Here is a 25,886-nt window from a genome sequence, read left to right as displayed (position 1 = left end):
TCATTGCGACACATACATGTCGCCAAGAGCCCAATTGATACAATACAGCAAACCTGCGTGTCTAACCTTTTTTTTTTTGCATACATTCCTAACTATAGGCCACAATCGTGCGTATGGTGCCAACGCGACCTAGCCCATTGCGATGACCGCTACGTGTTGAAGACGACGACGATTTCAATGGTATGGCGCTTATCGAGAAAGGGGATCAGCCAGGAAACGGGTGGTGCATTTCAAATGAATAGGAAGAAGTGAAGAAATACAAGGCAATATAAGAGTTGTCACATTATAGGTAGCACGAGAGAACTCGGGCGCACGGCAATTTTTTTTTCTTTTTTACACCAATGACGCGGAAATGCAACGGGCTAACTTATAGATGTTCATTAGCCGCTGCGCGACAGTTAAGTTTCTCACAGTTGCCTCTTTAAATGTGCGTTGCATCTGCGTAATTCCCCGCACATATCTGACACTAGGTAGCCCGATGAAAGGCGCTGATAAAGCGCCGGATACTAGCACAGTACTCGAGAATGCCGGGTCGGCGAACGTCATCAAGCAGGGCATTTGAGTAACGGGACCCTGTTCTAAGAAAAAGGTACTGTGTTTCAGGGAATACATAAGCATATGGGCCCACCAACAAACGGAACGCGCCACAATGAGGAGCTTTAGCGATGGTACCTCACGCACCAGGTCACTCGAGTCGGTGAACGTATGGGTCTATGCGGCAACTACTGACGGTCCGATCAGATGGTCTAAATTTTCCGTCTAGTAGTTTGAGAGAGTATGAACCATGTGTATTTGCTAGACATACAGTGCCTGCCACAAATATATATATATATGGGCATGTTCAGATAAGAACGGTAATCGAGGTCCCATGACCATTTTTTGTTTTCAATGAAATTTTTATATCTGATGGGCAAATGTGTCCACACAAAGGAATGAACCTTAGTTTTGCAAGAAACTTCGTAGTTCTCTCAGAAAAAAATCGTATGTCACAAGAGGTGGAGAACGTCGTTTTTGCCACTTCGCAAAGTTGCAAGTTTGGATCCTCACTGCATGCACAATAAATTTTTTCCGCACATAATTATTTTTTCGTTACCTCTTTGCAACATGTACTATATGAACAAATAAAAAAACATTTTTCACTGTGTCAATCTTCTAAATAAAAAAATCGCAAACTTCGCTTCCGGAGCTATTCAGTGCAAGAAAGGCACTTTTCAGGGCAGCCTCAGGGCAAGATGCGTAAATATCTCCACACTTAACCTTTTTCTCAGTATTTTCCAGCTACTTTTACTCACTTTAGGCAAGTTTTGTAGTTTTACACTTGACAGATATTTTTCAATATGGCCTCAAATTTGGCCAAAGATCAAAAAGGTCAAAAAAGTGACAATTTTCCCTTCGATTTAAAAAAAATCATCATCATCGAATTTCATTAAAATTTGCCTGAATAATCCTCAATACTCGATAATATTAGTGTACCAAAAAAGTGTTGCATTATATTGTTTTAAAGTATGAAAATTAATACAAAACTGACTTCATAATTTCAATCCCTCCGATTGCTCAGTATTTTCTCTTAGGATGCGCTTTCGTGAGAAGCTGGATTTAGTATTTTTTTTTGTGTGGGTAAATTTTAAATGTTACAGTTGCTGAGTTCATAAATGTAATTTTTAAGTTTTTTTTTTCTCTTACAATCAAAGTTCTAAAGCTCCTATTCGCTTTCGTACTCTTCTAACAGTGGGACTTAAATTACTGTAAGCATATTTGAGAACGTTATCTTCTAGTGACGTGTGGTTAGTGGTCGTTTATGCAAACATTTATTGCACCCGTCCCTACTCTCAAGATGCCTTTAACGAGCTGCCGCCGCTCCATGGATGAACCGCGCTTGGCAGCCGCTCCTATAGCTATATAACGCCCGGCGCGACCCCGAATTTCATAGCACCATGTGTGCCGCCACCGCACCGAGGCTTTAGCCGCCGCTATCATCTTTCCATCGCAACGCACCGAACGCCTGGCAGTTATACCTTAGCCTTGGACCTTCGACCGAGACAGGCTCGATGAGCGGATGTTGTCCGGATCTCGAGTTTCGCGTGTCGTTTTGCAGGCATGGTAGACGGTGGGGTCGTTTTCTGTACTCACGTGGTTTCTCTGCGCTCGAAGGCTCCCACGACAAGCATACTTGGTATCCCAGTCTCAGCTCGTACGCCAGACCGAACCAGCGTCAGTGTCGACGGCGGGCAGCCTGTGTTAAAAATCCATCCATCTGTCCATCTCCTTTTTTTGGAAAAGCAGCCCTGGGCCCTGCATCCGTCACCTGCTCTTCTGTCCTACGATAATCTTCGGAAGCGGTGAGCTTTTGCATTCATGAAGAGATTTCCGCGGCGAACGTTTTGTGCCGACTACTCAAAAAGGCACAAACAGAGAATTGAAAAAGGACGTAATTTTCGCAGTGTAAAGACCCTCAATGTCGCTGCTCTCAAAAAAGTCCTACTTCCCGAAGAAGCTCTCCGAGTACGAGAAAGTGACTTCATCTGTCAGAATTGTTACCGTCGGTTCAAGGAAGACATAGATAATATGCAAGCAGAGTCAACCGAAACATTCGAAGAATTCCGCCCTGGAGAAGAAATCGTAGAAAATTTAAACTCCAGTGTCAGCCTTACCTCCGAAATCTCGCCCCTAAAGCCACCGAGCGCTCTAAAAAAACGCCTCAGACTTTCCTATGCAAAGCGAAAGCAGGAAGAGGTGGCAAGAGCTATGGTGACGAAAATACGATCAGGGATACAGGCAGCATATAATATCCCAGAGACTTCGCGTGCGTCACAAGAAAAGTGTGCGCAATGCAGCAGCTGGGAAGACAACCTACATGCTGCCTACAATAGGTGTACGTCCTTTCAAGAGCGTTGCCAGCTGCTGACACTGCTACCACGCAACCTAACCGTGAAATATGTGCAGGAAGTTATTCCAGAGGCAACGAGGTACGTTATTCAAAAATCGAAGAAGATGGTGGATGGAGAAGGCGTATGGTCAACACAGGAGCGATATACAAGATGTAAGCTACAAGACATTACCACCGTTTTAGAATATTACACCATGGATGAACTCGATTGCTCTAGACAGACACCGAACAAAAAGGATGCTGTGAGAATCGAAAAGGAGGGAGAGAAGGAATGGGTACCTAAACGGTTCATGACGCGGTCCTTGCGAGAATCATTCCGCCTCTACAAGCAAGCTCACCCTGCCTCCCAGGTTGGCCTCACAAAATTCATATCCTTGCGTCCTAAGTGGGTGAAATGCTCGCCACAGTGGCAAGTGTGTGTTTGCGTGTGCTGTGCAAACTTTCAGTTGTGCCTCGTGGGACTGCAGAACGCCTCCGGAAGGTCGCTTTCTCCCGATGATATGCAGAGTTTCTGCGTATGCCAGGAACCTACTGCGTCATGTTTCCTCAGGAATTGTGAGCACTGTCCACAAGATGACATTTTCACTTTGGAAAATTTTGATATGAGCAGCGAGGACGAGGTGTTGATTGCTTCATGGGAATATGGTGAGCTAGTTAAAAAAACTCTGACCGCTTCATCATTTATGAGAGAATTTCAAAGAATGACCATGAAATGGATTCCCCACAACTATATCAGATCTGTGCAAGCAAAAGCAATACATGAAGAAAAAAATTGTATTGCATTTTGATTTCGCCGAAAACTGGACAGTTGTGCTTCCAGACGCAGTACAAGAGTACCATTGGCAGAAGAAGCAGGTCACCGTGTTTACCTGCGTTGTCACGTCAAGAAAATCGACTCGGAGCTACGCCGTTATTTCCGACGATATGTCTCATGATTCAGCTCATGCATGTTTGGCTCTGTCGAAAATCAAAGCACATATCGAAGACAACGCGCCAATCTACACTAAGGTAACACATGTGAGCGACGGGGCTCCAGCTCACTTCAAGAATAAATATCAGTTTCATGAGCTAGAACGCAGTGAATGTCAAGAGACGAAATGGATGTTTTCGGCCACTGGACACGGCAAAAATGCTTGTGACGGCGTTGGTGGGCTTGTGAAACATCGAGCATCACACCACAACTTGCGGAAGCCTGCAAGTGAGGCCATACAAACAGCCAGCGGGTTCGTGGACGCAATTCAAGGAACGCTAAAGAACATCAACATTCTGGAGCTCCGACAGAGGGAGCTTGCAGACTTTCGCGAAATGAAGAAGGAAGAATGGAAAACGGCAAAGAAAGTGCCGGGAGTTCAGACGCTCCACATGTGGAAGTATGTTCAATCAAATGAAGGCAGTGCATCCTACGTGGCCTCCACCACTGCTTCGGAATGGAAGAGACTGTTATCTGGTTTGTGCTTCGGGCTGGACAATATACTGTGCGCATACCGAAGTCAACTGCTGCCATTTATTTCTTGTTACGATTTTCTGAATTGCACTCTGCAGATAAAGCGGCATACCATTTGTAAATTGTGTCCCGATTAAAACTCCTGCTGATTAAAAACCTTGCAGATAAATTGTCCCCCTCAGAAGACGACGTTTCGTCTCCTGACAGTGCTTTGTAGAACCATTGAACACAGAGGTAAACAGATGCAGGTCCGGACACGTCGGCTTCAGAAACACATTAATATTCATTTTTATATATAAAAACTTTTCTTAGCACCGATAAATGATCTAATATTTTTAAAGAATTGATTACATACCAATGTAGCTTAGGATGATAAATTAGGCAATACAAAAAACGTTTGACCGCCGCCAACGCGTTCTTGAGACATCAGGTGAAATCGCGAATTTATTCCCATTTTGACGCATCAAGAACGCCGCTAACAAGCGAGTAGAAGCTCTACAAACATTAAGGATCATTCGGATATTGTGGTAAATAAAAGGTAACCAAGTTCAGTGATTGCTAAAACAAATTTCTGAGAGTTACTATTTATAAGAGGCAGTAAAAACAATTCTAGATAACAAAAACATGGACTCACTTTTGTATTCATTTTTATACTTTAAAACAATATAATGCAACACTTTTTTGGTACCTTAGAATTAACGATTATTGAGGATTATTCAGGCAAATTTTAATGAAATTCGACGATGATGTTTTTTTTTAAATAGAAGTCAAAGTTGTCACTTTTTTGACGTTTTTGATCTTTGGCCAAATTTGAGGCCATATGGAAAAATATATGTTAGTGAGTAAAAGTAGCTGGAAAATACTGAGAAAAAGATTAAGTGTGGAGATGTTTACGCATCTTGCCCTGAGGCTGCCCTGAAAAGTGCCTTTTTTGCACCGAATAGCTCCAGAAGCGAAGTTTGCGATTTTTTATTTGGAAGATTGACACAGCGAAAAATTGTTTTTTTATTTGTTCGTATAGTACATGTTACGAAAAAGTAACGAAAAAATACTTATGTGCGGGAAAAATTTATTGTGCATGCAGTGAGGCTCCAAACATGCAACTTTGCGAAGTGGCAAAAACGACGTTCTCCACCTCTTGTGACATACGATTTTTTTCCGAGAAAACTACGAAGTTTCTCGCAAAACTAAGGTTGATTCCTTTGTGTGGACACATTTGCCCATCAGATATAAAAATTTCATTAAAAACAAAAAATGGTCATGGGACCTCGATTACCGTTCTTATCTGAACATGCCCATATATATATATATATATATATATATATATATATATATATATATATATATATATATATATATATATAGTCTCTTATTGTTTTTTGTCTGACAAGGCCTAACTAGATTACTTGCTGTTTGACAAAACTGAAGGAGCAGCTCGGCATTAGATATGCGATGCTCTTCTATGCAAGCCTATCATTTAAAAATATATTTTTTTTCCTCTCACATACCACTTTCCGACGCCGACGCCGCATTGATCACCTCACTACAGGATCCGATCTTTTTTTTTATCACATCGAAACCTTACCCAAAACAAACACTATAGAGAGAGATCAGTGTAAGTAAAACCATTCACAGGGGGATGGAGGCTTCAATTCATCGACAGTGGCCAAACGGTGCAACCCTCAGTACGGACCCAACGTTTCTACAAGAGGCATTGTGTACGTCAAAGCACCGTATGAGCAGACGAGTGTACCTGACGAAACTTCCTTCATTCCCTAGATAATTGGCCCAAAATAAAAAAAAAAAATACGGGCTAACGTTGCTGGATGCAGGCGGATAGACTTCCAGAAGGCATTCTGGTTGAGAAGCAGAATTTTTCTGCACTACGTAAGGTCGAGAAGGAGGTTGCACTTCAGGCTCAATCGTGAATACAAAGGTCAATGCTGTCACATGGTATATAGTGACTGCGAGGGAACGGGTGACTCATGATCATGACTTTTTGTATGGGAAACACGCGCCCAGAATGAAAACGAACACGGAATTCACAACGATTTGTCACCGAGCTGGCGTCGTTGCTCGTTGAAACCGGAACTAACGGGTCGAGTAGGCCCGCAAATGTACAATACACCGTCCTGCTCGCATACGCTCCAGAGTTCATTTAAATTTTTTTTTCCAGAACAACGTTGTAACGGTATTCCGCGCGGAAAGAACGCACGCAAGACTATTTGCGACGCTCGCAGAACCCGATAAGATGCCCTTCTCTTTGCTGTACATTTCACGACAACGTTAACAAAAATTATTGATACTTCATGCACGTCTTGTGCCAAGCGATAACTGGGTTACACATAACCCGGCGACAAACAGCCACAGGTGAAAATCAAAAGCAAGAAGCAAGAAGTGCGCTCGATCACATTCCCTCTTTCACCGTCGATGCGAGAAATCAAGGCGATTCGCTAAATTCCTTTTGGTTTTCTTTAAAACGCAAACAGCGTCGCCCGGTCGGGGCTCTTAGGAATTCCCAATAGACATTTTGTGCTTCTTAAGGATGACGGGCTTGTGCGACCATCTGTGACTATTAATGCAATTTCTGTAAGACCGCACGTGTCAGCGAACTCACCGCAACTTCCTTCTTCCCTTCCCTCCTCTCTCTCCCTGTCGTTTTTGTTTTCCCCTTCCCCCGGTGTAGGGTGTAGCCAATCGGACGTTATTCTGGTTAACCTCCCTGCCTTCTGCTTTTCTCCTTCCCCCTCCCCCAATATCCATTGTAGCCTTGCTCCTGGCGTTGACTGAAGTGCCAAGAGAAAATTGCGTGCCCAGTATTTTGTATTTCGTTGAAATTGAAGCAAATTTTGTGTCCTCGTATAGAATAAACTCGCGGAAGAGAAAAAAAAAACATATTAGGAGTCAACAAGAAGAGAAGCTTCGACATTCATATCAAGGTTTTATGTTTCTTGTGTTTTTTTTTATAGATGACAATTGGATTTGGATTACGACTAACATCGGTGCGACAAGAAGGAGAAGTGCGCATTCGAAGGGCTCACGAGAACCTGTACAATAGCATAAAGAGATTAAACATTGCCCAAAAGTGTACGTCATCATAACGCGATCTCCTGGTCCTTATCCTAATCAAAAATTCCGGCCACGTTTTGAACAACTTCTTTCTCCAGAAAACATTGTCCTCGTAACATATTGTTGTTCACCGCGGAGGATAAAAAAAAAAGAGTATGAAGACGCTTCTTTGCGCTTTCATCTCGTTTAGCCAAAACAAGACTTTATATCGGTTTGTCATTAATGCTTTCTCTCGCTTCCCCTTCTGCCTTCCCCCAGCGTAGGGTAGCCAACCAGACTACTGACTGGTTAACATCCCTGTCTTCCTATATTACTCTCTCTCTCTCTCTATCTCTCTAAATTTCGTGCGCAAGTCAGTAATATGTGGCAGAAGATAGCAGTGAGTATTGGACAATTTTCAGTATATGCACTATCTTGGATTTTTATCGTTGTTTGCGACAATGTCAGCACTGACATGAAGAGTAACGCGCTGACTTAAAAAAAAACAAGGAAGATGGCAAATAACACTTTAAAGTATTGTTGAACCCGCCGTGGTTGCTCAGTGGCTATGGTGTTAGGCTGCTGAGCACGAGGTCGCGGGATCGAATCCCGGCCACGGCGGCCGCATTTCGATGGGGGCGAAATGCGAAAACACCCGTGTGCTTAGATTTAGGTGCACGTTAAAGAACCCCAGGTGGTCAAAATTTCCGGAGTCCTCCACTACGGCGTGCCTCATAATCAGAAAGTGGTTTTGGCACGTAAAGCCCCAAATATTATTATTAAAGTATTGTTGAAAAAATTGTCTATGTTCTTTTTTTACTTTTACAACGCCAATAAGCAATCTTTCACAACATGAATAATATGGTGGCTTGAAATTTCTTCGGCTAAAAGGCCTACAGCACTCCGATTTTAGCAGAATTTGGGTCCCCAGAAACTTGACATTATCCCAAACATAAAAAGTTTAGATGCAGCAAGTTATGGGCTCTTGGCGAATCTAATGTTCTCCACATGGACAGCCACAGAAAGCGAAGTGCTTGTGAGCTGGAGAAAAAAATTGTAATAATTTGTTCGAGACGACGGTGAATCATAATGAGCTGGGAGAGTTACAGCTGGGAGAACTCTGAGAAAAGTACAACGAACTTTCCTGTCCATCCTAATGTCATTTCACTCTTATGGCGCCATTTTATTGGCCAAAGCACTTTACGGGCGGCAGCTTGGCTACTACTTGAAATCTTGTCGCAACTCGAGAACTTGTGTCTGTAAGGCCACGAAGACTCACTTAATGGAGTAAACTTTTTCCACTCGAGTCAGAGTTGAGCGAAATACTTTCCGCAAAGTTGCCGTAGAACAAATAATACAAGGAGGAAGATATTAGCTACGAGTTCCATTTACACAGGATCACATTCCTTGATGGAAGTTCACGACAGAGTTGAGACTTACGAAATCTTGGTATGCGAATTTCCTGTGGACCAACCAACACTACGCATACGGTGAGCGCTGAAGCTCTCATCGTCAACACGTGTACGTGCTAAGCTGAAAAAAAAAAGAAACTAACTCAGGTGTCGATGTTTTTTTTTTTTTACATGTCGAAAACATCCGAGCTTGTTAATACGCAGTCGGGGGTTAAACTTAGAAAGCGATATGAGCTTTGAGGCTCGCTCTGCAAGATTAAATTTGAAAAATGGGTACCAGTAGCGGCGAAGTTATGAGCATAGCTGTGATGGCAGTTAAGGCTTTGGAGAGCATGAGGCCAGGGAATAAAGCTGCAGCACGTTTTTCTTTCGCGAAGTTAATGGTTGGGTGCATTGGTCGCTCGGTAGAGCAGATTGGCAGAACTCAATAAAGGGAAATGACGTGATTTCTTATGAGGCAGGTGGGTGAATTTATATATAATTTAGTAGCAATGGTAGGTATAAGTAGCGTCTATTTAGCGATTCGGCACTAAGGCAAAGCTGGCCCTATTATATAACACAGTGATAAGTTTGCAGCGAAGTTCAGTAGTTTTCAAAGGAGTCACAGGGAAAGCAATTGCTCACCGAGTCTTTTCACAAACTCAATATGACTGTGTTACCACCTAGGGTAGGGAGCTTCCATGGTTTGCTGCGGAGCAATCTTGTTTGAACTTTGTTTGAACAAGTCGAAAACGAGTTATCATTGCTGATTGCCATTGTTATCTTATATTCTTTTTAGTGCTCATCAAACTGACTGATGTTATTTAGAGCTGGGAAGCTTAAACGACAGGAAATCTCTAGAGCCACCCTTGAAGCAATCATCTCCTACCCATATTAAATTAAATATGGCGGGTGGTAACGTGACACACAAGGAGAGCGCGCGAAAGCAGAAACGCGCGCACGAACCCAATAACACGCAATAAAGTACACACAGAAACACACATATGCATCCCCCCATGTCCCTCCCTCCCCCTCCCCCACACACACACGCAAAAAAAACGCAATTTTTCTGTATCCTTCTTCTCGTGTGAGGGCATTTGATTGCAAGGCGGAAAAGCAGCTTGCACAAGGAGCAGCCAATTCAAAACCGCATGAAAACAGGCAACCGAATTAGAAGGAACAGGTGGTACTGTCTCGGAGTTTTTCGAGTCTACTGTTCGGGATCGGCAGACTATGCGACGGTAGCGCTAAATTGCGTGTCTAGCTTATACCCGTAAAGAATGCATAACACAGCGAGAACGCCGTCTCATTTGTACGTCACGCTATATTATTTTCTTACGTCGTTTCGGATAATCTCTACTCACCTAAATGATTCTTTGTGTTTGCGCTTGCATCGCCTACCCACAGTGTTCTTCAGAATGATCGCAAAACAACACGCGATTAGAATGTGTCCAGGTATCAGAACTCTCCATTTCTTTCAGTATGGTGGGATAATACAGATTCGAAAATCAAAAGAAAACGTTGCGGACGCCTCAATCGGAGTAGCATTTTGAGGCTGGGATAAATCCACAAACAGTGCTGGCATCCTTTGTACCATAGATTCTTATTTCTCTTTTTCTTTCAATGAGGAATCCCGATTTACTAGATTAGAGCAGCGCCATCGAAAAAAACTGTTTTCCTCATTCGAGCGCGCTTCATAGTCAGGTCGGGGTTTTGGCACGTCAAAGCCCGCAATTCAATTCATTTTGTTGCCCACACAATTCTTGGCTTATGCCCCACTGAGGGGGATTGGCCAACAAATCGGTGCATTATTTTCTTGTGATAGCCACAAATAAGTTTCCAGGCATCGAGAGATTAAGTGCTCTTGGGTAAATGTGTAAAGGTGAAATTACGCGTTAAAATAAAAGCAATAATAGTGGGAAGAGTCAGTAATCAATTATTGAAAAGCCCACGGAATAAATAAAAGAAAAATGGAGGACGCTTAAGCTTCAACTTGAAGAGTGGAACACGACAAAATTCAACGATCTCTGACTGCTTCTCACGCTTCCCCGCAATCGCCGCTTTCTTGCAGGTGCGCGGAGCCGAACACGATGGTATTGTTGCAAGGAACGGAGCGGGCCGCGCCACTAGGAAAAGAGGTTTGTGTTTGGATTTTCACGTAACAGAATTATGTTTTCTGGTATATTCAAATTAAACTCCGACGCTATCATGTCTGCAGGTTGTGCTTAGGTCGTACCTTACATTTTTTTGACGCATTTTACTTTGTGGAATTCAATTAGGGCAGTAACGCCACTGCTCCACGCGGAGGGCCTGCGTGGTTTTGGTTCGGAATGATTCTTCGCGAAACGACCTCTGACGCCGACAATGCATTTTTTTTTTTGCCTTTTCGACGCGGGGATCTTAACACCATCGCGTTCAAATAAAATATAAACACGACGTTCGGTGTGACACCGCAAGAAATTTATGAACTGCGGAGGAAACATTCCGGTGGCTGAAGCCCAGCGTAGAAGCCTCAAAATAATAACTACGAGCACAAAGCTAAATCATGCTATCGCTGTCAATAGTTCGAGTTTCGGGCGAAACTTCCAGTTTTTAACGGAGGCTTTTTATAGGAGGGCTTCGCAAAGGTTAGCAAAAGCACGCATGCTTCCATTGCAAAGTTTCGTAATAACGAATAAAAAGCACTCATTGGCGATAATACCTAATATCTTACGCGTAATCAAGCCATGCGCTGTCCCTACGCGAAGTACGAAAGCCCAAACATGAGACTGACGAGGTTGAAAGGTAACTTTCTATGCACAAAGCTCACCAACAAAATAGCCAATTGTCAACCCTCTTCAAGATAACAGCAAGATAAAAGCGTGTCCTCCATTCGTTGTATTTGAAGCATAGTCCGAACACTTCCCCGAACATTCTAACCATTAGAATTCGTTAAAGTTTAGAAATGAAGTGTGCTAGCTGTTAGCCCGATTACACACACGTTTGCCGTTAAAGAAAAGCCTTGTGTTTGCCATGGCTAAGCCGACAACATTTAGAAAACTATTAGCTTCAGGGTAGTGATGATCTAAGTAGCAAACATCCTCGCAAGTTTGTCAACACTAAAGCGTATAACATTTTAACCAGCTTGAAAAAGAGAGCATCTGTGTAAAGAAGACAGGGGACTCAGTGTTCTCACAAAACGTGAACTGTGCGCAATTAATATGACGTTGCGATCCTCCATAATATCTATGGTGGAAAGCACTTCTAATAGCCCACATATTAGTCTGTTCACTTAACAAGAACACATCACAATGAAGGACACTGGCATAGCTGTTAACCTTGTTTAAATCATGACAACTGGCTAATGTAGAAATAAACTAACCAGGTAAACAGAGAGAGCGCTCTGGCCTAATTGCTCAAATGCTTGTCAAGCAAAGTTTGACCAGGGTACTGTGATTGTAAGACAAGTTTATTAGCAACAGGCAGTAGGAACGTAAACTACAAATACTGTAATAAAGTTCATCTTGTTCAGAGAAAAATCAATGACACTGCAAAAATTTCAGGCAGATCATGAAGTTAGTTTATGCCTTGCAAGGGCAATTAGAGATCGCTTAAACATAATGATGCTGATAAAAGTGATGATGATAACTGTGATGACGATCTCAATTAGAAGGCTTTATAACGGATTGAATCTGGCCATACGTGAAAGGCGAGTTCATATACAATGTGTATATAAAGAGGCAAGCTTCATAATTTAAAGGACAATTAGAGATCGCTTAAACATATTGATGCTGATAAGATTGATGATGATAACGGTGATGACGATCTCAATTAGAAGGCTTTATAACGGATTGAATCTGGACATACGTGAAAGGTGAGTTCATATACAAAGTGCATATAAAGAGGCAAGCTTCATAATTTAAAGAAACACACGCGAATCAGAGGTCTTGAGTGGCGCTGCAAGTAGTGCCGAAAGCAGAGAAAGATGACACCTTGTCTGGAATTTTCGTCCAGTAGGTTTGCTAGGAAGTTGCGCAGAGCTTTTTCCGGCAGCTTCGCGTATCTTTAAATTTTTTTCTAAGAGGCGGAGAGTGGCAAGCAAAGAAAAGGCATGCCATTGTTCCACGACAGAAGCAACTGAAACAGAAAAGCGAGTGATCGAAGTCCACCTTCTCTGAAAGTTGTATAGTTTCGGAATTATCGCAACCTTTGACGTGGATTTTCGAATCGAAGGAAGAGTATTTAAGTAAAGGTTGAGAAACTGTCACGATAGCCTCCTCACTCTAAGGTATTGAGATGTTCGTGTTTGTGTGTTTTAACAGCGTTCTATGTTTATACATAAATATGAAAGTGGCAATAGGGAGAGTTACCAAGCGGACTTCTTCTCTATATCACCAGACTTAATTTTTGGAAAATATTGCAATTATGTTTTTACAGCATCTAGCTGCATATTTTCCGCTCTATCTCTTTTCTGGCGTGTCTTGAAACAACAAATTACTTGCATATTATACCTCAACGCTATTTTACAGTCTCGATTTCCTTGTTTGACATTTTTCTTATGTTCTCTGGATCGAACAACTGCGCTACATCCACGTGGAGTAAGTCTATTTGTTCGTTTATTTATTTATTTATTTATTTATTTATTTATTTATTTATTTATTTATTTATTTATTTGTTTAAAGATACCTTACAGGACCCTAGAGGCATTCTGTAAGGGGGGGAGAGTACGCATGTTTTCATGTGTTGATACAAGAGCTTCCAGTGGCAGTTGCCAGCCTGCTTCTCGCTTTCCCTTTCCTGCTGTGTGTAGATATATTTATATATGTTTTCAAAATCCAAGAGCTTACTGCGATGATCAATATTGCTTCCTGAAAGATAAGTAGAAGTCCAATAACAGGGAGCAACAGACAAGCAACACAAGGCATTTATTTTGCCGTCTTATCAGCATGTGTGCTTAGGAAGGAGAAGCTTTCCCTCAGACAACATCTTAAGGCCATACACCTAGGATAAAATGGAAAAGAGCGCAAACGAAGGAGCTTTCTCGAACGAACGTACATGAATTCGCACTTAGGAAACAGTGGTACTCCTCGCGACAGCGTCGGGCATCGACGAGGCAGGAAGCCATATTTCACGCAAGGAAATCTTTCGGGCACACCAGTGTTTGCGTTCGTTGTATGTGAAAAGCTCCCAAACTGATTTTACACAATGAGATATACCCATATTCCTGCTCCCCACCTTATGAAATAATAATAATAATAATAATAATAATAATAATAATAATAATAATAATAATAATAATAATAATAATAATAATAATAATAATAATAATAATAATAATAATAATAATAATAATAATAATAATAATAATAAATATTATTATAATAATAATAAATATTATTATTATTATTATTATTATTATTATTATTATTATTATGTCAGAAGCAAAAGGAATTCTGTCCGCTTAATGTTTCCGCTTTCCTCTAATCAGACTAAAATATACGTATATCTTTAGTGCTGCATACATTTTTATACGGTTCTCAACAGAGCCCAAATATCGATGAATTTTTTACCACGCCTAAAAATTATCGGGAAAGGAATTAATTCTGGAAAACATTCTTTCCTATTGCCGTCTCAATTGAAACAGGAACTGGAAAATTCTAGAAGATATAATAGTTCACGTACAGTGGAATTAAATATTTAAAGTGCAGCGGCGCAAAGTTCTAGCGAAACAAAATGTCAGAATTTTAGTTTAATTTATGCTCGTGCAAAATTTACCGTCTTTTGTCATTTTCTATTGCAAATAAACTAATAGGCCGCAAGGAGTTGTACAAAAAAATACATCAGCCCTTCCAATCTGTGGAGGAGGACGAGTGGTGTGTTTTACCTGAATCGATGCATCTATGCATGTATATGTATTATTATTATTATTATTATTATTATTATTATTATTATTATTATTATTATTATTATTATTATTATTATTATTATTATTATTATTATTATTATTATTATTACTGTAGCACAAAAACAAAGAATACATCTTTTGACTGTGGAGTGATTTATTTTTCTTCTTTTATGAAGCAGTGACATGTACAAGTACCACCACCACCACCACCAGACAAAACAAGACAAGACAAGACAGGACAGACAGACAGACAGACAGACAGACAGACAGACAGACAGACAGACAGACAGACAGACAGACAGACAGACAGTAGCGTTGACATTAGCTTACTATTGGGTTTGTTATCCTCCAACTCTCCGACCTACGCATTAGTTCACACTTATATGGACACAGATTATTCCTTATGATGGCTTAAAGGGCTTTCTAAAATCAGAAGCTGCTTTGTCTCGCTGCGGAATGAAGGTCCGGAGGTAAAAGGCTGCTCAAGTCCGTTCTCTACCAGCAGAGCTGAAGTTTAAGATTTCTGATCAATCAAAAAATGGGAAGCTGAAGTTTCCTTAAGTTTCCTTAACTCCCGTGAGAAAAACACTCGCATTTTTCTAAAAGCTGCTCAAACAAATTTACCGGGTGGGAGGATTCCTTATTGCAGGAACCCTTTGGCTTGGGCTCCCTCCTTGACCCGGGCGACGGTAGTGCGTTGGTCATCCAGGTCGTCAGAGGAAAGCTTGGCCTCCCACTGACTGCGCTGATAAAAAAAAAAGATAAAAAAAGATAATCTATTCGATAAACGTTTGTCCGGAAGTGTGCTGAGGAAACAGAGGACCTCCCTGTGCACAACAAGAGCTTACAATCTTGATAGTGAATAAAAATACCATTAGAGATCATGAACGAATTGATTCTCCGTAAACGACCGTCTTTTTGCAATACTTTCAGGGTGGAGAATGAAGAACGTATGGATAATTTTTTTTCTTTTTCTCGTTCATATCCTTATTCAACAGGCAAGTATATCTTTGATTTTATTCGAACCCTTGAATGGATGTCATTGTCACAAGGCTTAGATTATAACATTGATTGTTGCACTATCAGAAGATAACGCATTATGTGTAATTCTATAGATAATGCGACAGTATTACCTTTGGCACCCATAGTAAAACTTTCATATGTATAAAAAATAAAAAGAAAGTGGAGACGAACCAGCCATCTGAAATTATTTAGAGAAACTTGGGAATACTTTTGGCGCTGGCTTTTACGTATTACAACATGAATAAAAGTTGCTGCAACGTCCTTTTTGTTTCTTTTAGAGCGCGCCTGCGTTCCCCTGATTTTAGCAGAATTATTGTCCTACAATTTTTTAGATTCTCCCATTTATAGAGAATGTGGATTCAGGAAGCTATGGACTCTTGCAAGACTTAATGTCCTTCACACGGACAACGATTGAAAGTGCAGGCGCTAGGACCTGCAGAAAGGAAATGAAATTACTTCACTTGAGACGACAGTGAATCATACTGAATGGCGAGAGATAAATTTACAACGAAGTTTTCAGTCCATCTTAACGTCAGTTTCTTCTCGGCACAGCATTTGATTGGCCAGAGCATTCCACAAGCAAAATCTTACTTACTATACTCGGTATCTCGTCGCAACTCGAGAACATGTCTCCGTAAGCCCACGGGAATCACTTTACCTAATCAACTTTTCCACTACAACCAAAGTTAAGTGAAGCAAGAAGCTGCTGCAAGGTCGTTGTAGAATAAATGGCAGAATGAGTGAGGCCTTAGCTGCGAGTGCTCTGAATGTAAAATAACTTCCTGCGTAGTAGTAATCTTCAGAATGGAGACTTGATAAAGCGTGCTATCTGGATTCGCTGCAGACACTGCAGACACAACACTACGGGCATGGTGAACACACAAGTTCTCTATATTCGGTACCAGATGTAGGCGCTAAGGGAAAGAAGAAAGAACTCAGAAGTTGATGGGTTTTGTGACGCGCCGAAAACTTTGGCGTTTCGTATTGCACAGTCGGCATTGAATTCGGAAAATCAATTAGCTTTCGAAACCGCTCTGCACGATGAAATATCGAAAACAGGTAGGCGGTAACGGCACAGTTATAAATATAACTATGGTGGCAGTTCAGTCGTAGTCGAGGCCGAAGTTAGCCTGTGAAATATCAAAATGCTTTGCTTTTCAGAGCACAATTGCTAAGGCGCATAGATCGCGTGACAGAGCAGATGGGCAGCACAAGGCTCGGGAACTATATATATATATATATATATATATATATATTGGGGGATATATAAAGGGTGATAAAATTTCAGTTTTATGGAATTTTTGTAGATCACCTACTGCAAATAACATAATTCTAGTGTTTGAGCTGGAATGTTCGCTTAGACTTAGACTTAGACGTTTGGAGACACGCGCCATCAAACTCTCGCCGTAAGAATGCACTGTCGGTCCACTTACTTTTTTAAACAAAAGGCTATATTATGCTTTGAAGCACAAAGGTAAGTGCAACGTCCATGTATTTCATTCCGCACTTTGAGAAATAGTTTCTCGAAACCGCTGTCGTCTCGGAAACGCATTTCAAATGGATGCGTTTTGCAAATTCACCTGCTGCAATTCATAAATTGCAGTAAGTGTTGCAAACTAATTAACTAAACAGTTAATTAGGCAATTTTCTTTATTCAGTTGAATCCGTGTTTCAATTTCCTGCGCTATATAGTAACGCTCCTTTTTTCGAATATCCCAACTCAACGACAATAATTATGCTGTCTGTGACAGCCAATTTTTCAAAATACCGTAAAACTTAGATATCATTGCCGTGAATCTTCCACGCAGCTAGTTTTGTGCGGAGCAGAATAGCAGGTTGCCTAATAAGGAGCACGTGAGTGGAAGAGACATCGAACCGCGGATCCGAGTATGAAGAAACGGGCGACTCGCTTTCATAGTTTGCCAGGTCCACCGTGCGGGCTGCGCCGTCTCATCACGCCACGAGAGCACTTAATTGCGTGTCTGCAGCCCATGGCTGCAACGAAAGCACGACATAGCGAGAAGGATTGCTCCTTTGTATGTCAGGCTATAATTTTTCCTCATATTGCTTCTGATAATCTCCACCTACCTGCTCCAACATCTTCACTTCCTTTGGGCATCGCGAACTGCGAGTGCTGTTCAGAAGGATTGCCAAAGACTGCAGGCGATGAGAACATGTCCACGTATCACAGCTCTTGATTGCTCTCTGTACGGCAAATGAGTGCAGGTCCGGCGGGCTATAAAAGAAATAAATCGCGTACCTCTGCTTGGGGCCGCAGTCTCCTGAGACTGGGTTCTATCGAGGCACCATCGAGGCGTCTTCTATACGTTAGTTTTCGTTTCAATGAGTAATGCAATTTTTTCCGATACTAGTGTAGCAGCGTGGAAAAACAGCATATATAATGATTATTTCTTAGGGCTTTCAACGCACACAAAATCCTTCAACAGAGCGTTGATTTCGCAGCAGTAATTGGGAACGACGGGACCATCGGTCATTGCTATTGAAATAACCGAGACCATAAATAAATGTCTTGCAGCCGCAACGACATAGGCCCCGGCCTCCCAATTGCCGGATTCCAAATAAAGTTATCACATCATCACAAAGACATGGGTTTTAACAAGAACTATAAATTTATACATGCGCAAGTAGACATGGAACAGCTTCGGTGAGCAATCTACCAAGGTTGTTATTGCTGCGAATGACAAAAAAAAAAGAATTTTTCAGGTCCCGCCTATGTAAAGAATCGATTTGTGGCGAATAAATTTACAGATAGCTGGCTATTCCATATAACACTGGATTCCTAAGGCCCTTATAAGATAGACCACCACATTTTTGTGCAAGGTGACAAATTGCATGTGCATGTGTAACGACAACAACGGGCCGATGAAGTTGATAACTCTGCACAACAGCAAAGGCATAACGCTGATTTTTTGTAGTGATGTAAAGAAACATTACAGTCTTTTCTATTAGAGCCGGAGTTCATCTCCAAAGCCGTATATGCTCTAACATGGCAGATAAAAACGCCAGCTGCCACGACGCAAAGACCGACAAATAAATTGGCAGTCGCTTCAGTACCCTTACAAAATTTGAATGCGAAAGAATTAGGGCATGTTTAAGTTATCAGCTTAAATTAATGCTTCGCCTTAATACACCTTCATCCACGCTGTTTTAATTTGCAGCAACTTTAATCAGTTTTATTCAACTTCAGTTCAGCGTAATTCAACTTAGTCCACTTTAATACAGTTTATTGCACCTTAATCCAATTTTTGGGAGTGGGCCAGGTCAGCGTTCTGGGCGGGGGTCGCTGTTGCTGTTAAACGTGGGATATCGAAGTGCAAGCCGCAGCAGGTCGAGCGCCGCCGGGAACGTGACGTAATCAATTGGTCACGTGGGTGTTCGTACCGTCTGATGATAACAACGGGCGCCGGACTTTCCGCTTCGTCGGGCATATTATGCCTTCGCAATAATAATTGATAATTTCGGCAGTGGTGCAGCATCACCTACAGCATCTCTAAGTGCTATATCTGCAATAAGCAAGAATGCACTCGCTTTTTAAGCAGGTTGCTGCCTTATTGCACTGATCACAACGCCATATTGCACCGGATCACGTCTAATATGAGGATTCACGTTGTAACTGAAACGCTGTTTGAAGTTCAAATTTATAATACCCGTAAGGACACAAATTTCCCGCCCTAAGTCATGGTTTATCGGGTGCGTATGAATGGAGGTTGTTTTGGGTGCGGATTCAGGACGCTTATTCTTCACCGCGGCACATCACACTTTTGCAACGCAATCTAATTATGCGCGCAATGCAAAACACGAGCCATCCGCAACTGTCACTGACACTGCAATCGAAGCATATGGAGTTGCTCCCATGCAGTGCGTAAACGAGGTATGAAGTTTGTCACGAACCTTGGCGGCGAAAGATGATAGGGCAAAAAATTTCTACACCAGTGCTTCGCAAACCAGGATTTTTCCTGCCCTTTATTCGCGTCTTTTATTGCTATCCGTCCTTCGAACCAGTTTTATTTACAGAAACTTATGAAACATTGCACTAGAGTTGGGACACACGGGCACACCCCGCCGATGCCAATTTACTTAATTTCGAGTCCTGTATCTGAAGGGGAAACACTGTAGCAGTGCGCAGGCTTCACCATAGCTTCTCGAATGCTTTCCGTTCGTGCAATTAATGGGAACATCACAACTGAGAACGGAGACCCTATTGTGCCGCGTAGTTGCAGAACTGTGTCGTGGCAAAGAACTCTTTACAATGCGTGCCCTTTAATTGACCTCGCTTTCATGGTGTAGTAATGAAAGCGCCTAACTATTTAGTACTGGGCGATACCTATTGGCTCTTTAGGTACCCAAACGATCAAATTCAGTCCAATATATATATATATATATATATATATATATATATATATATATATATATATATATATTGCGTCTCGAAGCGTCTCTCTGCAGTTTTCCCTGTCTCCCACGTGACGTTTCAGATGGCTTTGCAATGAATAACTGTGGTCAAATTGCCTAACAGCAGCTCAGTAGTCGCTTGCGCGATCCCCAGTGCTGAAAAGCTTCCGATAACCATGGCTCTAAATTAGATTTGTCGTTGTGCGTTACCCGACAGCGGTTCACGCCGCCATGAAGGTAAAAAAAAGAAAACTGTGCTTCCCACGCTGTCGCTGCGCTTGTCACCTGAGTGATGCGCAAAGCCGTTGGCAGAATACTCCGCCGCAGACATGCTTTTGTTGCGTTGTGCGTCCCCTAGTGTTTCAATGGTGGCTTTGCGCTATGTCATGCTTTCTAAACATATACACTGAAAGTACGGCATTAACATACGTCACAAAGTGATGCCTGTAACTTTCCGTGATATCACTTGCATGTAGACTGTCATTGTTTGGAGGCGCCTAAGATTTATGCAGCTTGAATTCAGACAGAAACTGATATTTCAGGAAGTATGCATTAGAGAACGAGGTTTCTCTGATGCAGGAAGTTTCGTTCGAAAGAAAGTTAGTCCGTAGTAAAATAGACACGGTTCATTTTTACAGCGATGGAAATGGCGCGTTCTAACGAAGGCATTCCTGCAGTAACTCATATTATGTTAGCGTGAGCGCCTTTGGCTTTTTTTATACATATAGCTTAGTTCAATCAAGACGATGTATAAAAGTGGTAGCACATGGGTGGACGAGACGGCCAGTAAACAGGGCTTGCAGAGCTTTGTGTTCTCGTTTCAATACCAGTCGCCCTTGGCAGTTAGGTGCCCTACTAACTTCTCGCACAGAAACAGTTTCGTGGCAAGCAGGTTGTTCCCTATCTTTTGGCTAATAAATCCCTCCCGAAAGTGGGTATCAAGAAAGTAACTTTATCAAGCAATCGACGAACGTTGTCAGGGTGGTTTTATAAAAAAAAATTATCCCAGTGTCAATTGTGCTAGAATGGCACTTTTATCCTGTAAATCCGTCTAGACATCACCAAGTGTGAGCCGCAGCCCATGTGAGTACCATGAACACAGCATGTCGGTAGTGCTTCCAGTATAAAATTTGAAAGAATGGGAAGCTGAAGTGACACATCAATAACTAAGATTTAGGGGCAAGTTATGAATGTTACATAGCATGCATAAATTCAAAACCATCGATTGAAGCGTCTCTCCGAGAACCCGTGCTTTTGTTGGAACCACGAGTTCGTTGAATCAATCAATCAATCAATCAATCAATCAATCAATCAATCAATCAATCAATCAATCAATCAATCAATCAATCAATCAATCAATCAATCAATCAATCAATCAATCATTCAATCAATCAATCAATCAATCAATGCGGAGCAGAATGCTATAAACAATCAGTCGCAGGGATATCTACAATTGCCGTTCGTACGACAGCCGGCATGCGAACATGAAATAGAAAATAAAAACTGATGTAAGTGTGTAATATCCCAAAGAATTACGCCCATGTTGTCTCTGCGCAATCGAGTGATACTTGAAGAGAATCTAGGGCACCTCCGCTTGCAGGCAAACGACCCCGCTTGATAGCTGTGAGACGCCCTGCTGCTAAAACTGGGCAGCCTCGAAAAGCTTGGAATAAATAGCTTCGAAGCCTCGGTTCGCAAGAAAAAACCTGAAAGTAAGCGAACCGCACAAACCAAAGTAAAAAAAATGTTGAAGAACCCTTTCAAGACGTCGTAGCAACACGGTCACAAATATTCCGCGTTCGTTTTGCTGTCGAAAAACCTCACTTACGAAATCAAGCCATTGCTGCCTTCTGCTTCTCGAAAAAGCAGTGCAGATATTTCCCGAGATCAGGCAGCGTGTGTCTTTCGAAGTTTTGACCTGACCTTCTGCAACAGCATGCAGGATCATTCTAATCACTTGTACAAAAATATGAAAAGGCAGTAAGAAAAGGCGAGGAGGGCCGTGTGGTAGAGGATTAGGTGAAGGGCATGGTTCGCGCTGGCGCAAAGGCGCTGTTTGTGCGGCGAAAAAAGAGCTCGAAATACTCGAGGTGCCTGCATTCGTGGACGCTTAATTCGGCGCATGCGTTATGCGCGGAAGCCGTAGCTGTGTCTCGCGGAGAGGCTTCGTTCGACCAAAACGTTCCGAAAAGCCCTCTGTACAGTCGTAAGGCCACGTACGACAGTCGCTCATGGCCGGTATAGCTCCAGGAAAAATAAGTCAATAGAAATATACCCGAGGCATTATGGTCTTCAATACCTCTTACAGCACAGCTATGAAAGCTTTGCACGAAGCGTTTTAGTGGGCGTTAGTTTAGACTCTGGAGTTAGAAAGTATGAATTGTAAGACACGCGACTTCGCTGTATATGCAATTGCAGTCATCAGACTTGTACGCGTTACCGAAAAAAAATGTGACCGATCACAATTACAATTACTTCTTTGAAAAGTGTAGTTAAGCACAGTTACCGATGACTGCCCCACGAAAGTAATAGAGCAATTACTAAAAAAGTAATCTGTCACTTCGCGGTTTTTTCTCCTTTGAACTGTTATTGTCATTGCACAAATACAGTAAATATAACAACATGACCTCGTCCATTTAACGCATCATCTGCAGCCCTTCACGAGCTCTGTATCTTTACTAAGAAATGCTTGTCAAAATTTTGTTCGGTAATATTCCCTCTTTTTTTGTGAAGACATTTGCAGGGACACTGGAAAGTCACTCGATGTGCAAGCTTGAGAGAAGGACTGTGTAGTAACGTACGAACGATTTGCTCACACAAGTGCGGTTACTCAATGCCATGATGCGCGCGTCAGAGAGAGAGAGAGAGAGAGAGATGAATATAGGAAGGCAGGGATGTTAACCGTTCAGGAGTCTGGTTGACTGCCCTACGCTGGGGGATGAGAAAATGGGAAAAGAGAGAATGGAGAGAGATGTAGAGAAGTGTACGGACAGTACTTGAGTTAAGGCCGCTCGCGCAAACCAGACGTTCTGAAAAAGCACAAAAGTGCATTCACTGCCTTCTGAGCCGATGATCGGTGGGGACGGTGCTCTAGTACTTTCTGTTCAATCAGAGGACGATCATCTAATTTCCTGAATGTGTTGGACAGAGATTGTCTTTTCGCTTGAAATTGAGGACAATGGCACAATAACTGGTGAATTTTCTCCTCGCATCCGCAAACATCCCATGCAGGACTATCAGCCATTCCAATTAGTGCTTAGCAGGCATTAGCAGGTAACTCTAAGCCACAACCGACACAGAAGACACGCTTCGCGTTGGTGCAGACCGGTTGCAGGTCTGAGTTGCAGTGACGGGCGTAGAGAGAGAGAGAGACAAAAAAGAAGGAAAGACAGGGAGGTTAGCCGGTGTAAATACCGGCTGGTTACCCTGTGCTGGAGAAAGGGGCAAAGTGAATAAAAGGAGAAGGAAGAGAGAAAAAAAACAAGAAAAATGTACGCAGTAATGCGATGTTACGCGCAAGAACAGTCAAAGGCGGTCGCGCAATTCACAGGCTCTTAAAAAAACGGGTTTAGTCTGTGCAGTCTTGTGTGCCTTGTATCTGCTAATGAGATCTGCTCTACTACGGAGATCGTGCGTGCTAGAATGCGAAGTTGTCCCGAGACATGGGTCCTTGAGTGAGGGATGGGACCGCAGCGGTCTTCTTGGTTTGACGTCCGAGCTGCCTTAACTCAGGTTGTCTACGAAGCGCAGTGCTTTATTGCTGCTGGGGAAAGAGGAACTCGCTTCAACAGAAGGCCACTGATAGAGAGGGTAAGCAAGGAAAGGAAAGGCAGGGAGGTCCACCATATGAGCGCCCGGTTTGCTACCTTACACTTAGGGTAAGAGAAAGGGAGAACATAAAGAGGAAAAGAGGTAGAGAGTGAGCACTGAGTGCATGTGGGATGATTCACAGGGACATAATAAGTGGTATTTTAAACTGGTGCAGTTCAAGTAGTGCACGATTCGCTTTTCGTGCCAGTGACGGGTGCAGCCATGGTCCGAGTATATGCGACTCGGTGAACGGTCTCGAGTCCAGTCAGTTTAAAGTTGTCCTGAGATAGAGGCGTTATATGTCGTAGCGGGGACAGGTGCGCAGTAGGTGCTCGATGGTTTCCCCACGCCTACAGGAGTCGCACATCGGGCTCTCGGCCACTCCTATATGATAAGAGTGACCGTGTGCCACTTGCTAATCTCCACGCACCCCGGTGTCATTATCAGTGTTATGAAACTCGATCAGGACAGTACAAACGACAGTGCTGCGGCGACACGAACTGGTGTGGACGGCGGCGGAATGTGCGTTAGTAACGCAAGCGAAGTAAGTGGAGGTGGCGGCGCCAGGTGCGCTGATGACGTTACGATCAACATAAGCCGTTGTGGCTCTTTAAGGCCTTCTCCGTTCGTGTCGAGCCATTATTAACCGCGACCAAACGTACTGCGCTGGCGGCAAGCACCGATTAAATGTACTCTGGCACGACCGTGCAGACTTTATCTTGAAAGCGATAGGCTAAAGGGGCAGGGTGCGGTGTGCGCTGAGACCTTGGCGAGCGCTGTGTCCTCGCCGTTTCGTTCACGTTGAAGTGACAGGCAGCGCAATTATGACGTCGCTCGCAGCTACGAGCTCTATCTCGAAAGCGATCGTGTTACGTGACAGATGGACGGATGGACGGATGGACAGTTTTCTCGTTGGGTAAGCATATGAACGCTTCGAATTTAAAAACGTAATCGTTAACTCACAAGATAACCGGGAAATTATTTCATTACAAGCAATGCGTCAGTGTGATTCGTTGCGTTCAAGTCTAGAAGTCATGTGTGACTTAAGCCTTCAGCGATGGCACACATACCTAACCACAAGTGTGTTTACTTTCTATCTAAATATGCACAACACATCGAGAGTGAGCATAATCAGCAACCGAAAAAAATACTTTCAGGCAACCTTTTCAGAAATAGGGGAAAAACGCTATGCACCAAACTGGAAGTGCGCTTCACCCCAATGAGAGTAAGCGCTGACTGCGAACTGGCATGGCTTCTTTCAAATGACAAACTTTGTGGCCAGAAAGAAAAAAAAACAGCAAAAAAGTGACGTTGTTTCGCATCATCTATGTTTTGCTGAGGGTCAATCATTTTGCTTTTAGGTAGTAATACACACGAGTGGGTAGTCTTCGTTGTTCTCGTCCCTTGCTGTCATATCATTTATCCAACTTCGTTATTTCGCTGAGTGGCTCTAGTATTTATAAAACGCTGAATTTATCTTGTGGCGACCGAAACGCGGCCTCCTGAAGAAGATAACTGTTAGGCCTCAGCCTAACAGCTTGAGTCACCTGTGGCGAAAAGTTAGTCAATGTCTTCTTATCCTGAGAATGTTCTTTTGTGGTTCTCTTTTAGGTTACGAGTTTCTGACATCCTGATATTTTAACTATTGCAAAATTCCTTGCAGTAATTTAAATCCTGCCAGAAAGAACAGCAGCATTTGCTCAGGGTTCGACTTCAACGTTGTCAGTACGACTGTGAAATTTTCGCGCTTATTTTGTTCTATAATGTCGAGAAGGACGCAATAAACATTGGACCAGCGCTACAGGCGTGGACCCTGATGTTCCTGGCTCTCGCACTGAGCAAATTAGGCCTTCGTTTTCATTTAGTGTCGCCGCACACGACTTCATGCAACAGACGCGTATCGCCAGCATATGATTCACAACCTACTACGCTATTCTAATCGGTTCTAATGAACAGTGCCTCATAAACAGACAACGCTCGTTCGTT

General features: G+C 42.6%; 1 pseudogene; it reads left to right on the top strand.

Moving 5' to 3' along the window:
* Positions 1-3,038: 3,038 nt before the first annotated feature.
* Positions 3,039-4,548, top strand: LOC142591350 (uncharacterized; annotated as a pseudogene).
* Positions 4,549-25,886: the final 21,338 nt, after the last annotated feature.

This window comes from Dermacentor variabilis, chromosome 8 (assembly GCF_050947875.1).
Source record: "Dermacentor variabilis isolate Ectoservices chromosome 8, ASM5094787v1, whole genome shotgun sequence".
NCBI classification, from domain to species: Eukaryota; Metazoa; Arthropoda; class Arachnida; order Ixodida; family Ixodidae; genus Dermacentor; species Dermacentor variabilis.
The sequence above is the reverse complement of the archived record's forward strand: the minus strand, read 5'-3'. Positions and strand labels throughout refer to the sequence as shown.